The sequence below is a fragment of the Malaclemys terrapin genome, chromosome 11 (assembly GCF_027887155.1).
Source record: "Malaclemys terrapin pileata isolate rMalTer1 chromosome 11, rMalTer1.hap1, whole genome shotgun sequence".
NCBI lineage: Eukaryota > Metazoa > Chordata > Testudines > Emydidae > Malaclemys > Malaclemys terrapin.
Genome location: NC_071515.1, coordinates 71,448,852 through 71,464,808, shown reverse-complemented (window position 1 = coordinate 71,464,808; position 15,957 = coordinate 71,448,852). Strand labels below are relative to the sequence as shown.

Below are 15,957 nucleotides of genomic sequence, written 5' to 3'. Positions count from 1 at the left end.
TTTTGGCCAGGAGATATTTTTCTCTTAGAGCTTGATTACTCTGAAGAGGAGCTTGATCTGGCAAAACAAGCATGTGTTAACCACTTTCTGGAGACGTCAGCCAAGTATATCCTCCAAAGCATTCATGGGACTCGCAGTATCAAAAATATGATCACAAACCTAAGAGGTAGAAAGGAGCTAATAGTCCCTCATTCTTCAAGGCCAGGTTAGAGTCTATTGTGATAAAAGTTGTAACTTATTGCTATGTATCTTGGATACTTATGTGGCTCCTACTATCTCACAAGCTTTGATGTATTTAGTCTCAAACCATACCTTTGAGGTAGGGTAGTGTTATTACCCCCATTTTACAGGCAGGTATAAAGAGTTGCGGACTAGAACCTGCATCTGTGGAGTCTGGGACAGTTGATATTTCTACAGTGCCACCTGGAGACCATGCAGAGGCACACCCATGGAGAACTATGGGAGAGTAAGCACAGTGGGATGTGCTTCCCAAGAAACCCAGAGTGACGGTACCCTGCAGCCCTCTGATTGGCCAAGTCCCCCATTTAACCCCAGGGATAGTCCCAGGAAGTTGTCTGGCAATCACACAGACTTTGGCCTGCTTGATTTTCAGCCTCTGACCCCAATTCCTGCCTCTCAGTTCTAACCTGGTACTGCCTCTGATCTCCGGTCTTTGACCCCGGCCGACTCTAACTCTTGCTTATGGAACCTGGTTCTTGGGATTCCTCCAGCTCCTGACCATTGCTTACCATCTCCTAGTGGGCAGACCTCAGTCCAGCTGTGAGTGCTAGGCCAGACTGCCTATGTCATGGTCCATTACAGTAGGGAACTGAGGCCCAGACAGTCTAAGTGATTTGTTCAAGGTTATAAAGGAAATCTATGGCAGAGCAGGGAATTGAACCTAAGTGTCATGAAATCTTAGCTTGGTAACTAACCACTGGACCATCCAGATATGAAACCGACTCTAAAAAAGGCCAAGAAGAAACATGCCACCAAATGTAACAGTAAAAGTTTGACTAAACTTTCCCAACTGTAGTATTCAGAATTCCTCTGGATGTTCTGGCTCTACATTGTGCCTTCTGCACTTGTCGTGTGATCGTCCAGTAATGGGTGAGCTTACGTGTCTTTTCGCTACTTAGTTATAATGAAGAGAATTAATGGCTTCCTATCAACTTATAAATTTATTAATTAAAACCCCCTAAAAATAATGTTTTTCTCTGATTATAAAAATGGACAAGGAAATTAGATTATTTTTTTTTAAATTGCACTCTGCTGTTAACTTGACTCTTTCTTTCTTGGATGAGACAACAAGAAAATAGAATCGTTGGTTTCATTTATTTCTACTTGGTTTCAGCTTCTTGTTCACTGTTACAGGGCTGCAGTGTTGGGTTCCACTGGAAAAATGTCTTTTGTTTTTCAGTTTAATCGAAACATTTTGGTCCTTTCTTTTATTGTTTTCCTTGGGGGTTGGTCTGAATCTCGGCCTCCTTATATCATGATTTTGCCATTAATTTTTTATTGGGTCTTGGTGTCTATTGACAACACCAGGTATTCATGTTCAAGTCTTTTAGGCCAGCGTGGAGACAATGTGCTAAATCCCTGAGGTGGGACAAGAATGTGTCCTGTAGCTCTTCAATCTCCTTCCCACCACATTGGCCTGCCATAGAATCAGAGAGTCACTGCAGTAACTGTCAAGGGAAGTATCCTGGCTGGAACATTCCCCTGCCCCCATAGATATTTTCACTGAGGTGGACCACAGGCCTTCTACATACTGTAGGTTTGCATCGTCCCTGGGCCACGTAGGCTCTCCAATAAAGTATGATACTGGTGTTATTAAGGAAATGGCCCTGTCCTTTCGCTGCTGATCTAGACTGTACTGAATTGCATCTTTAACTGTCATTGGTTCACTGGAGCAATGGCCTTGCAAAGGTGACATACCTGTTACATGGGAAGGTGGTAAAAGCGCTTTAGCCAAGTCACGTAGTGTAAAGTCTCATGGCCCCATTTACATCAGTGGAGCTATGACACTTTCCATCAGCTGAGGATCTGTCCCTTGGAGTTCATGTGACAGCAACGAAACAGCTAACTGATTGTGAATACAACAGACTCTAAAAGCGCCCTCTGCCACATCAGTAAGAGATGCTCAAGCTCACTAACTCTCCTTAAAAATCCCAGTGAGATGTATTAATGAAAAGTCAACCCTGTGCGTGCCTCCTGGTTCCTTTTCTCTGAAGCAGCAGAGGTGCTGTCTGCTTGCCTGGATGTTTTCATTTTAAAAAGAGCCAGGTTTTGAATTACCGTAGTACCAAAGCAAGAGTCCTAATCTAGAAAATGTCTACGCTGCAGTGCTGCTAATGATTTAGAAATGATCACCAAATGGATTCCAGACAGATTTTGTTTTAAAAAGAACGTACTCTCCATGGCTCTGTTATTCCGGGTTTCCAGCTGGGGTAACTTTTTATGACTAGCAGAAAATTCCTGAAAATCTGAGATTGCAATAGAAATATTGATAGACCCTTATCTCCAGAACTGCGGATGAGGTGAACTGACTCAGCTGTAATGCATGAAGGTGTCAAATAAATTCTCAAGACCCAAAATGTGGAACAAAGTGTAAGAGAAAAATTGTAGTTGACAGGAAATAGAGGCTTGTGGGCAGAAATGGTGAGGTCATCCATATTTGCTCACTCAATCCTGCATATTTGTGTCTGTATGTGCCCCCCACAAAAATTTGAACCAAAATGTAGGCAACATGATAGGCTGTGGTCTCAGCACACCAGCAGCCTAACCATTGTCAAGATTTTGTGTAGGCAACATGGCAAAGGAGACTTTTAAGAAGGGTTGTGAAGAGGTACAATGAGATAGCTTTGCAGATTTTTATGGGGAGTGAGTGCCTCCCAAGTGTGAGGGAAAGCATGGGAGAAAGCACAGGTGCTTGTTTGAAAATGTAATAAGTGGGTGATGAAGACTGATCCCATGGGTCAGTCAGAGGTGAGAGTTGAATAAAAGGTAGGGTGGGAATAGGCCACAAAGAGCTTTGAAAGTGTGCTAGCTTATGTTTGGTATAGAGATGCAAAGAGAGGGTTGACATGGTCAAAGTGACAAGCTAAGAGTATGATCTTTGTAGCGACTTTCTGAATGGATATCAGCAAGGCAAGATTGCATTTGTCAAGGCCAGATTTTGCAGTAACTGAGAGGAGCGATGATGGAAGCCTTGACAAGAGTTTTAGCTGTGTGGATTCATAGGAAAGGCCGTATCTTAGTGATGCTATGCAGAAAGAATTGGTGGGATTTAGACATAGCCTGGATATGAGGACCTAGAGTGATCTGAGTTGAAAATGATGTCCAGGTTATAGGCCTGAGTGACAGGCAGCATCGTGGTGTTGCCCACCGTGATTGAGAAAGGAGGTAGTGGGGAAGATTAAGAGTTCTGTTTTAGCCATATTGAGGTTGAGCTGATAGCTGGACATCCATGAGAAGATGTCAGAGAGAGAGAGAGAGAGAGGCAGAGATTTTAGTTTGGACAGAAGGAGACAGGTCTGGGGCAGAGAGGTAGAATTTTCAGTAATCAGCACAGAGATGATAGTTGAATTTCTGTTTGCAGATGAGAAGAGAAGGGAACCAATGACAGAGCCCTAAGGAAGCCCCACAGAAAGTTGGAGGTGGAGCATGGGAGGAGGAGGCTCCTCTGAAGGAAATGCTGAAGGAGCTGTTAGAGACCTAGGAGGAGAACCAGGAGAGGACAGAGTCACAAAAGCCAAGGGAGGACAAGATTTCAAGAGGAAGAGTATGATTCATGTTGAAGGCACCTGACAGGTCAAGAAGGATAAGGAAAGAGAACTGGTTCTGATCTTTGGCTAGGAAGAGGTCATTAGAGACTTTGGCAAGAGCAGTTTCGGTGGAATGCAAGGGCGGCGGAAGCTGGACTGGAGAAAGTCTACAATTCAATTGGAGGACATGAACTCCAGATAGCATAAACTACCCATTCAAAGAGCTGATAGATGAAAGGGAGGTGCCGTGGTAGCTGGAGAGGCAAGTGAGATCAAATGGTTTTTTTAATATGGGAGAGACAAAAGCATGTTTGTATTGTGAGGGGAAAGAGCCAGAGGAAATTGAGAGATTAACGAGACGAGTAAGAGAAGGGATGAAAATGCGGAGGAAGGGAGATCAGAAAATGAGATGGGGTCACTGAGGCAAGTGGAGGATTAAAGGAGGAGACCAGATGAGAAACTTCTCTGTCTATGATGAGAGAAGGTGGAGAGAGTTAGAATTATAGAATCATAAAAGATTAGGGTTGGAAGAGACCTCAGGAGGTCATCTAGTCCAACCCCCTGCTCAAAGCAGGACCAATCGCAACTAAATCATCCCAGCCAGGGCTTTGCCAAGCCTGACCTTAAAAACCTCTAAGGATGAAGATTCCACCAGCTCCCTAGGTAACCCATTCCAGTGCTTCACCACCATCCTAGTGAAATAGCTTTTCCTAATATCCAACCTTGACCTCCCCCATTGCACCTTGAGACCATTGCTCCTTGTTCTGTCATCGTCAACCACTGAGAACAGCCTACCTCCATCCGCTTTGGAACCCTCCTTCAGATAGTTGAAAGCAGCTATCAAATTCCCTCTCATTCTTCTCTTCTGCAGACTAAACAAGCACATTCCCTCAGCCTCTCCTCGTAAGTCATGTGCCCCAGCTCCCTAATCATTTTCGTTGCCCTTTGCTGGACTCTCTCCAATTTGTCCACATCTTTTCTGTAGTGGGGGCCCCAAAACTGGACACAATACTCCTGATGTGACCTCACCAGTGCCGAATAGAGGGGAATAGAGGATCCTGTACTCCAGGATCCTGACAAAATCCTGACCATTGTTGAAGGGGAAGCTGGAAAGCAGGGTGAACCGAGGGGAGGGGGAAAGGTCACACCATATTTTGTCAATTTTCTCTTGGAAGAAACAGGCCGAGGGAGAAGTTGAGGCAGGAAGAGGGGGAAGACTTGCAGAGTAAATCAAAGGTGGCAAACGGCAGCAGGGAATACGTTTTAGAAGTAGAATTGTTTGGCAAGGAAGATGGCGGAACTGAAGGAAGAGAGAACACATATGTAGTGGAAGAAATCAGCCATGGCTTCAATGAGACTTTAGTAAGTGCTTTCCTGATCAGGGATACTTTCTCAGACTATAAGTTTCTGAGAGCAGGAAATTTTGTCCTTTCTTTAACTCACTTGCACACCAATGCTTCTGTATAAATAAGAAAACGAACTATAGCTGAACTGTCCAGTAACTGATGCTGTTTAGCCTATAATTTATTTGAGGAGGGCTAAAATATTTTTTCTTTCCCTTATCCAATAACTGAGAACTGAAATTAAAATAGCTATAGTGTACAATAGTAACTCTTTACTAGTTATTTTTTTTATTGTAGTTGTACCCAAAACCCCAATCAGTATCAAAGCCCCTTTAAGCTAGGCCGAATATTACAAAAAAACATACAGAGACTTGGTCCTTATCTTGAAGCGTTTACACTTATTTTCTTGCCTTAAATTAGATTGTAGCAAAGAATCGAAGGGAATGGAGGAGGGTAATGCTCATAAGAACACTGGGTTTCATAGGCTAGCTATTTGCATGACTCAACAGTCTAAATCCTTTCAAGAGGCTGGATTTTGTTGACTGTACAAGTAAATTGATAAATATCAGCATTCTGCTATCCCAGTAGTGTCTACTATCCAGCTACCCCAAATAGTAGCCCAGTGTGGCTGCTGTTCATCATAGTCTGTTCCTTAATCCCACAAAGTCCTGGCATGACTGTGGCTTCTGAATAATAATTGGGTTACAGCAAGAGAGAATCCACCACTAACTGAATTGCTGAGTTCCTGGCCCAGTTACCACAAAGTGCAGTTCTTCCACTTGAATAAGTTAAAATGCCCAGATGTTACATTCTTAAACAGTATGGGTCATAAACTACTCCGCCCAGCCATAGTAACTTGTTGTTATTTGGTAAAAGCATAGTGGAGAGTTGTTTTTTGTTTGTTTGTTTTTGTTCCAGTGAGTTTTGTGCACATGAAAATTGCTGGCTTCTTAGCCCGATTGCTTTTCATCTGGAGAACAGATCCAGCATGACAGCAAGAGGAGAAGCTTCCCCACAATGACATGCCACCATCCCTCAAGTCTGACATGGTGAAGTTCTTTTTCCTTGTTCTCTCTATTGAGAGAATAAATCAGTGAAGGTGATTTTTTGTGGTGCTAGCAACTGCCCACTAGACCAAGATACCAAGTCAGTTCTTGCATGAGACCAGGCAGCAATCACATAGTAACCATTTCCTTTTGGTGGACAGTTTTATGTCTTAGTCATCTAATCACTTGTAGCAAAATAGACATAACTACATGGTAAAGGAATGTGTACTCAGCAAAAGCGCCATTGGCAGAGCATAAACACATTGGAGTTTATCAGCATTCTGGAAGATGTTTATTACTCAAGTCTTACTAAACAGTTATCACTAACAAAATAGAGAAGTTGAAAGGTAGATGTTTTGGTTATCAGGAGAGAAAGGAAGAGGTTTTCATTGAAAAAACAGAAAGTTTTCAGTCACTGAAAATGGAAAACTTTGTAGGTTTTCAATGAAAACTCAGAAATTTTTCCACAGACACAATTCTTTTGTGAAAATGTCTGTTTTGTCTGTTTTATGATGGGGGAAAAAAAACCCTTCAGTTAGAATTTTTTTGATGAGGTCTAATGGCAATACATCAATTCTGAGCAATGTTGCTTATCAGGCAATATATTTTCACAGCATATTAACCCAGGTTCTTAATGCAATGGCATCTTGACTATCTCTGCATGACAGTTCTTCGCTTGTTGGAATTCTGTATGGTAAAAATCTCTCATGATTAGACATGTAGAATAGACTTTGAAAGTACGAGTATGACTTTGTTTTCCTTTTCCACTGCAAACGGCTCTTCCCCCAACCACACTATCCTCTCGACTCTTCCGAAGTAGGAAACAAAGACAACTTCTAAAAGAGAAGAGAAAGTTGCATACCCCTGTATGCATGTCTCAGCATGGACCGTGTGCTTAATCTGTGTCTGACTCTGGGCTTTCATGTCTGCTCATATGTTTTGATGATGTATTGTTATAGTTTTAACCCAGCATGTGAAAGATAATTTCTGTTCAAGGCTCTAAGTCTATGCTGGTGTCTTTCCGCAGCAGTTCAAAAATGTACATGAAATTGGGAAACAGATCCAAGATCCTTTCTTTAAAAAGAATTTAAAAACCCAAATAGCTTAAAAATAAATAAGTTACAAAATTAAAGTGAATTTAATACTCATGGAAAATACCGAATTGGCATTTTGATACGCTGAATTCACTCAATGGGTACAGTACAGGTTCTTCTAGTACTACCTTCTGTCCACCAATATACCTCAAGCATGACCTGGAAATGACCAGTTCTAGGAAGAGAGAAAGTAGTTAACTGCCCATGGCCCATTTAGTCTTTGGCTTCTTCTGAGACTGCCAACAGGTAGGCCCATTAGGGCTAATTGTGATAGTGATGTATGTGATACATTAGTTATGGGCCTCAACTCATTAGTTATGGGCCTCCACTTGGTAATAACTTCTGATCACTGCCACCAACCCAATCTGCATTTAAACTGTTGGCTTCATCTCATGTAAATTAAATATTGTATCTTCTGTAAGAATGGTAGAACAATTGAGGTTCATTCCTTGTACAAAATCAATCATTCTTCCTTTTCCTTTTCCTTTTTCTCTGCATGGAACCTTATAAAGAGTCAGATTGTTTGCATCGTGTGAGCCCTGCCATGCCCTAAACCATTACAAATAGATGATAGAGTATACTAGGGGGTTGCATGCTCTGTAGTGTCTGTAGTCTGAGCGTATTGCACACACCAGGGATTCCTTGCATCCCTCCATTCCCGACTCACAAGAATTCCTTGTTCTACCCTGACATCTCCCCTGATTTCAGGGACTCCCTGCATCTCCTCCCTCATTCCAGGTGCTCTGTGTGTCCCCCTTTCCCCATACCACTGTGCCCCATTTCCCCATTGCAGGGGCCCTTTCCCCCCAGTAACTGCGTGTCTCATTCCCCACTCTGCCGCATGCCAGGGGTTTTGTGTGCCCCCACCAACAATTTTTTCTCCTGCTGGATTGCTGCCTCCCCACCAGGATCCCTGCTCTCTCCTCCCCATCTTCCTTCTTCCCTTATCAATAGTACCCTAACTTCCCCGTTGTTGTGCAACTATTTACTGAGATGCTGCAACTGCAGCTATCATTCCAGCCATGTGCATACAGACTGACTTCCTGGTGCTTCTCTACTGCAACCTGTGCTGTTCACTCCAAGTATGGTTGCTGGTAATACAAAGAAGTAGTTAATAATAATACACTGAGTATCTTCATCTCTCTTTAAAATCAAAGTGACATGAGGATTCTCAGCAACATGCTGACTCTAGCCCTGTTTGAGGATTTTGGTCTGGAATAAAGTAAATATGAAGTTCTAAATAATAGTGTACAGTGGCATAGGAATAGAGCAGGTCATCTTCAATGTAAGGTTCCTTCCTCCTGTAAGGTACATGCAGTAGAGAATGAGTGCTCTCACATACACTGAAGTCATGGTGAAGACCTTACAAGATGCACATTTGAGTCATTTCCAAGGGCAGAGTAGTTGAAAATGAATTGGCTTGACTGGGAACCTGTCGTCCAAAGGACTTCACAATTGATTAATCGTGACTTCTTATTTATGCTGCTGTTACGTTTGACTGATACTGTATTTTATAAACATTTTTAGATCCTTAAGTGATAAACTGCATGTTTGAGCAGTCCATGCATTTACTTCTGGCATGTGGAGAGAAATAACTTTATTAATCTGAGGCTGCTGTTGATAGAAGGGGGGGTCAAATTCTGCTGTGTTGTAAAGCTGAGGGCTTCACTGAAATAATTGCTATCACAGCTGTGTAACCCAGAACAGAAGACTGAAAAGGATCACAACAACCACTGTATTGAGCCAATGTTCAAACACTTGGCTCAAACTGTATTTCATAACTGATTGCATGCAAAGGGCTTTTTCTGTGTTACACAGCCCATTACTAAAGAGCAGACTCTGAAAATATCCCTCTGTTCATACAAATGAAGATGGTATAAGGTGAAACAGGTTTTAATTTTTAAGCTAATTCATTTAATTGTGTATTTCATCATTTTAATCTTGTATAAGACAATTAGATTTTAAATGAAAGAGAGAGTAGAGTTCTATAAATATCTTGAGATCTGTGAAAAAGAAGCAGAGCTATACCGGAAGGACTCTTTAGGAAGCCTTTCTCCCGATGTTGTGCTGGCAGATTGGTTCTTGATCTCGCAAATGCCATTCATTGCCCCTACTGTGTTCTTTATGGAACAGACCCATCTCTGAGCTTTATTGTTGTCTGCTGCCTTATCACAGTAAGCCTGAAAATCATAGAAAATTAAGTAGACTGGTCAAACTTGGTAATTATTTTTCACTGAAAATTTTAGATTCTCTGCATTAGATTCTAGATTCTCTGCATTCTTGTTTTTTTAATGAAAAACCCAGAAATGTTCAAACTTAACTAAAACTTTCCTAATAAAATAAAATAAAATAAAGTGGAATCTGATGAGCATCTGTTTATTTGCAGTCCAGCTGGGAGTTAACTTCAGGCTGGTGGCCCTAGAAGAAGATGGGTGTTTTGGAAGAGCACTTGTGACCATTCTTCATGCATTTAAGAGGAAGGATTGTTTTATTAGGAAAGTTTTATGGCTTCTGTTTTTGCTCAAAGGCAAATGTGGCTTTGTTGTTTTTAATTCTGTTGGGATTTCTCCCTCTTAATATACAATGCAGCTGTTAAAATAGTTGGAGTTGTCTAGGGCAAATCCCATAGCACTTTCCTTTCGGCTCTCACTTACCTACCTTTTTAATACCACCGCAGAATCATATTATAGGGGATATGAACAGTGCTTGGTATTAGTGTCAAAATCAATTACCTAACCCTCTGCCTGTAGAGAAGGCTGTGAACCTAAAGGACAAACGAAGTAATCCATTTTTGATTTCTAATTTTGAGTAATGACTGAGGGCGCAGGTTGGTGTTTGACTAAATGCACAGGGTTTTTCTCAGTATAGTAACTCCTATATGCATGCTCTTTCTCTGTAAAAAGTAGGATCCCTGTGAAACTCTTTTTCCTGCCAAATGGCTTGCAGTTAGAATTAATCTGTCCCTGAATTCATGAATTCTGTGTGGCATAGAGCAGTGGAAAAAAGTTTAGCACTGAGCAGAGAGCAAAAGATGTATTGCTTAAAAAATATGAATGTAGTGCTCATGAATAGAGTGGGATTGACAGCCCTGGAAAATAGCCTTTATATTTCCTTATACTCAAAATTATACTACTTTCTGTAGCCTCTTCCTTCTGGGGATCTCATAGCACTTTGCAAACAAGACAAAATTAAGTCTCATAGAACTTCAATGAGGTAGGTAAGTATGGTGTCTCCATTTCACAGATGTGGAAACTGAGGAATAGAGAGGTGAAGTCACAGGAAATCTGTGGCAGAGCCAAGAAGAGAACCTAGCTATGTGAAGTCCTAGGTCTGGGCCTTAACCACAAGGCCATGCTGCCTCCAGAATTCATATTGGATGGTGGTGGGAGTGGAAGCTTTCCTCACTCTGCCTGGCCACTCAACCCCATCTAAAGGTCAGAGAGTAATTCAGTTGATCTGTCTATTTATTCCCTGGCTGCTCTGCTGAGACTGTCAGCAAGGGTGTCAGTTACTGCTGATGTGATGGGGACACCTATTTGGTAGGAAAAATCTCAAACCCACCTACCCACTCACATTGGCTCCTGAATGACTATCAGATGGTCATTACCACCCTGGAGAATCAGTGACCAAGAGGTAAAAGACCCCATATCCTATTTCCAATTCTCTCAGCCACCCAGTACCCTTAATAAAGCAAAAATAATTATAGACTTATTTCCACTAAATCCCTTAAATCCCATAAGATTAGAGTCGTTGCATTCTACTTTTTTCTAATCTCGTGGTTGAGAAGGATTTACCTGTTCTAATGCAACCATTTATTGTAATCACTTGGTGATTTTTTTCATTCATATTTAACATAAAAACAGAGATTCAAATACACAGAGCAATAACTGAGGGCCATATTTTCAAAAGCAACCAGTGATTTTGGAGGTCTCCATTTTTGGGGTGCCCACATTTAGATATCTTTTTAAAGAGGCCTGATTGGCAGAGGGTAGGCGCTTAGAGCCAGATTTGTAAGACAGGTAGGTCCCTAACTCCCATTGATTTAAATTCTGGCCCTTTACAATTCTGGCCCTTAGCACTTTCGGAAAAGCAGGCTGCTTCACAGTATCTCAGGCTGGGCCCCCTACTCCTGAGGCACCCCAAATTACTAAGCACTGTTGAAAATGTAGCCTGAAATGTCTAAATTTTCAAGACACACTGAAGCAGAGAAGCCTAAGAGCATGAATATTCTTGTTTATTAACTTTACTGCACTTCCAGGACACAGAAATATTCTTGTTAGGGGCTAATTATCTTATCGATGCCGACTGAGAGTACAAAAGCACCAAAGGCATTTATGAGCACAAGTCTCATTGAAAGCCAACAGGACTTGTGCTTCTATAACCCGTAGCTGTTTTTGAAAATTGGCCCTTCTAGACATAATTTTCAATCCCAAGTGTCTAAAATTAGGCCTCTAAATCTTTAGGCACCTAGGTGAAAGTTGCCCAAGTCTCCCACATCTTCTGTTGATTTGAGTTGTGGGTACAATACTTGAGAAAGCAGGCCACTGATTTAGATGCTTAAAATATGGATCTAGATTACTGATTTGAGGCACCCACGTTAGAAAATGTTGGCCATAATCTTCACATCCACCGTGGAAATAAGTTCCTTTGCAAGAAGAATTCTTTTTTTACTAAGCATAATAGTGTTGTGTAACATCCGAAACAAAGAGCAACTTTGCAGCTCCATGGACACAGTAAACCCTGAGGGGAGAGGAGGGGTCAGGTTTCAAACAAAAGTGGAAAACCTTGAAAGGAGGGGCTAAGAAGAAACAGGTGGCAGACTAATAATTTAGCCTCTGATGTTTATTTGCTTAGTGAACAGAAGCCCAGAATGTCAGACCTAGGTCAAACACTCCTTCGATTGAGTGTATTTATTTCATACATCATCTGTAACCCAAAGTAATTTCTAGATTAAATTGTTGTAAATCTTGGCCCCAATGAACCTATTCCATGTTTGCCATTGAGCCCAGTGCGTGCGTGGACAGGACTTAAGGGGCCTAGTTAGTGCTCCATAGGTACTTGCGGAGTTCAGATGTGATCAGTCAAGCTTATAATTGTATATCACATAATTTCAAATGTTGGCTTCCATTTTTGCATCTACAGTTTGAGCCTACAAATCTGCAACTTAGCTGTGCTACTGAATTTAACTGCACATGCAATTTTTTTGCCAGCAAAATTGTGTCACTCTTACAGAAAAACTCCCAGAAAACACTTTTGCATTAAAACAATGCATCCACAAAGTTACACTCTGGTACTGCAAACACATTGTCACAGGGTGACATGGACCCTTTAAGAGAGAAGAGGCCAGTGCACCTGTGGTAGTCAGCTGATTCCCCCCACTGCTCCAATTTGGGCTTAACAGAGGGCACCTGGGACCTAGAGGGCAGAGAGAGACCTGCTGAGTCAAAGCCACCTGAGATCACAGACTGGAGGCATGAGGAAAAGGGCAGGTGAAAGCTGCCTGTGGGAGACAGTCTGCAGTGAGTGGATAATTCTGCAGGCCCTCTCTGGAAGAGGGAGGAATTGGCTAGGACTGGGAGGCTAGTGGTGGGCCTAGTTAGCTAAAAGCCAGTGCTGGGATGCTGAAAAGGGCTGAGTTGTTAGTCTGTGTTTGGATAGAAGAGTCATGAAGACTAGTCACTCTCAGGTGGCTGGCCTGGAGAGTGGGACTCTGGAATAAGGGCAGAAAAGACCAGAGAACCAAATGCTGGTGGACTCAGGTGTGTGGATTGAAAATGATGTCCCTGAAGAGAGGAATGGAAAATCATGGAACTTTTCTAAGTTTTACTGTGGGAATTAGGAGAATAGCTTGTATCATGAGAGTTCTGAAGAGTGTTTCACGTGAACATGATAAACTATGCCCAGATGTAGGACTGTATCAGTGAGCGAGCCTGGGCTGTTTTTATGGCTGGACTGAGGGGAAACTGAGGCAGGCACATATGTTAAATTAAATTAATTAAGATATCCCATCTCCTAGAACTGGAAGGGACCTTGAAAGGTCATCAAGTCCAGCCCCCTGCCTTCACTAGCAGGACTAAGTACTGATTTTGCCCCAGATCCCCAAGTGGCCCCCTCAAGGATTGAACTCACAACACTGGCAGGCCAATGCTCAAACCACTGAGCTATCCCTCCCCCCCAGGGTTGTGCTGTGGGCAGCTGCAAGAGGGTGCCACCAGTGCGGTTGCCCCGTGACACACGCTAAACTGTAAATGTGAGACTAGTCTTATTGACTTGAATGGGGCTACTCAAGTGCTTAAACTCAAGCACGTGCACAAGTGTTTGCAGAACTGGGAACTTAAACAGCAAGAGGAAAATGAAAGAAATGTAGAGGGAAGGGAGAAAAGTGCGTTTTCCCTTGGCACTTTAAAATACATGAAGAGTGGAGGAGGCAAAGCAATATAGGATAGCTCTTCCAGAAGTCAGGAACTGCAGAGGAGAAGGCTCTTGCACCAGCATGGGGGACAGAGAGGAGGCTACTGCTAGAGAGCTTGGGAAAACGGTAGAGGGAGAAGAGGACCATGTGGAAAGCTGAAGAGATTGTTTTATTTTTAAAGATAACTACTATGGGTGAGATTCTGCACTGTGGCTCTAATAGAGGCAGCACAGGACTTGCGGCTTTTTTCTATGCTCTATGTAACCTGCCCTCTGAAGCCTTGGTGATTGTTTAGAAACTGATACCGAGGAGTCAGTTCTCTAGATCACTCAAGAGTTTGTTTATTTTTGCTTTCTGCTGATTAAGCAATGAAGATTGCAAAGCTTGGTCATCTTAGTATTTTGCACTGAACACCACTGACTTTAAAAAATACCATTGCTGTATGCAGTGTTGTTGTAGCCATGTTGGTCCGAGAATATTAGAGAGACAAAGTGGATGAGGTAATATCTTTTATTGGACCAACTTCTGTTGCTGTCAGAGACGAGCTCTCGAGTTTACACAGAGCTGAAGAGCTTGTCTCTCTCACCAACAGAAGTTGGTCCAATAAAAGATATTAGCTCATCCCCCTTGTCTCTTTAAAAACACCAGTCAGACTAAATCAGTTTGTTCGGTTTCTCATAATAGTACCAATATCGGGGGGGGGGAGGGGCGGGCGGAGGGAGAGAATGGCTTATTCATGCTGCTGACTGGGGCCTGGTCTACACCTCAAACTTAGGTCAACTTAGCCTTGTTGCTCAGGGCTGTGAAAAGTTTCATGCCTTAAATACGGCTAGGTTGATGAAAGAATTCTTACCTAGCTACTGGGAGTTGGATTTACTGCAGCAAGAGAAAAACCCCTTCTGTCATTATAGTATGTGTCTATACTGCATTGGCATACCTGCAGCAGCAATTGTAGTGTGGATACCCTGGGTCTTTGCAAAGCCCTTTATTTAGATCCTGATTCAGAAAGCATTCCAGCCCTTTTCAATGCTTAAGTATGAGGATAACCTTCAACAATTGCTTATGTCCCAATCAGTGACTTCAATGGGACTTAAGTGAGTATTATCGTTAACCACATGCTTAAGTGCCCTTTCTGAGTTAGGGATGCTTCACTGAATCGGGGCCTTAGGCTATGTCTACACTACACACCTACAGTGGCACAGTTGTACCTCTGCAGCTGTGCTGCTGTAAGGTCTCCCGTATAGCTGCTGTATGCCAATGGGAGAGAGCTCTCCCATCCACATAATTAAACCACCCCCAACAAGTGGCAGTAGCTATGTTGGCATCTCCCAATGATATAGCGCTGTCCACACCGGTGCTTTTGTTGGTAAAACTTACGTTGGTCAGGGAGGTGTTTTTTTTCACACCCCGACCAACAAAAATGCTAGTGTAGACAAAGCCTCAGAAAGCAACTCAGTGAAAAAAGCGCTAGCAATAAGCCCAGTGGGGTCCAGGTCCATGACCGAAGCTCCAAGGTGCTACAATAATACAAATAATAAGAATCATTATAATACAGTAAACTAATCCAAGAGGAGAGAGAACATTTTTTTCTTTAATTTTTTTAAAGGTATAAAAACATTAAAATAAAAATAAAATCATCAGGGTAGCAAGGGAAACAAAGAGCTCACATCTGGGTTACAGCCAAGGAAAGGGTAAAATGTATCAGACAAAACAAATGGGAGTTCCTGGAATCTTTATACAGAGAAAAGTTTGCAAGGCATGTGGACTCTTTCTTTAATGAAAGCTGTTCAGGACTCTGTAAATCTTTACTCGCAATGTAAAGTGAAGAAAATGTGAAGTGATGCTGTTACAGTGAAACTGACTCCAACCCAAAAGTTCTCTCACGCTTTCCCAGAAGTTTTCTGGCTGATACAGTTAATTCCTGTAACCGAAGCAGCCTGTGTATTCCAGCAAATTTTTGAGGCTGGATAATTTACACAAACTACAATTAAAAATGTAAGAGGGATCTTGCTGTGATTTCTCTCAAGACCTGAGTGAAGGGCCAGTAATACGGAGGCACCAAATGGTTTCAGTATCTCCCACCTCCACCTTTCCCAAAGTAGGAACTATATAGACATGTCTCAAATAAAACTAGGAAGCCTTCAGCTATATTAATGTGGACGGGGACCAGAAATGAAAATGTGCTGGGGCCTCTAGGGGAAACCCACTTTAGGATTGTATTGGATTAGCCTTTCTTTCTCACACAGAACCAGTGTTTTGGAAGGATGGGAGTGGGGTCTTACAGATATGAATAAA

At 42.2% G+C, this 15,957-nt stretch overlaps 1 protein-coding gene across 2 annotated transcripts in view; it reads left to right on the top strand.

Annotated features, from left to right (window-relative positions):
- GLI2 (GLI family zinc finger 2) overlaps positions 1-15,957 on the top strand; it is a 247,879-nt gene that overhangs the window by 39,083 nt on the left and 192,839 nt on the right. The window lies entirely within an intron of this gene.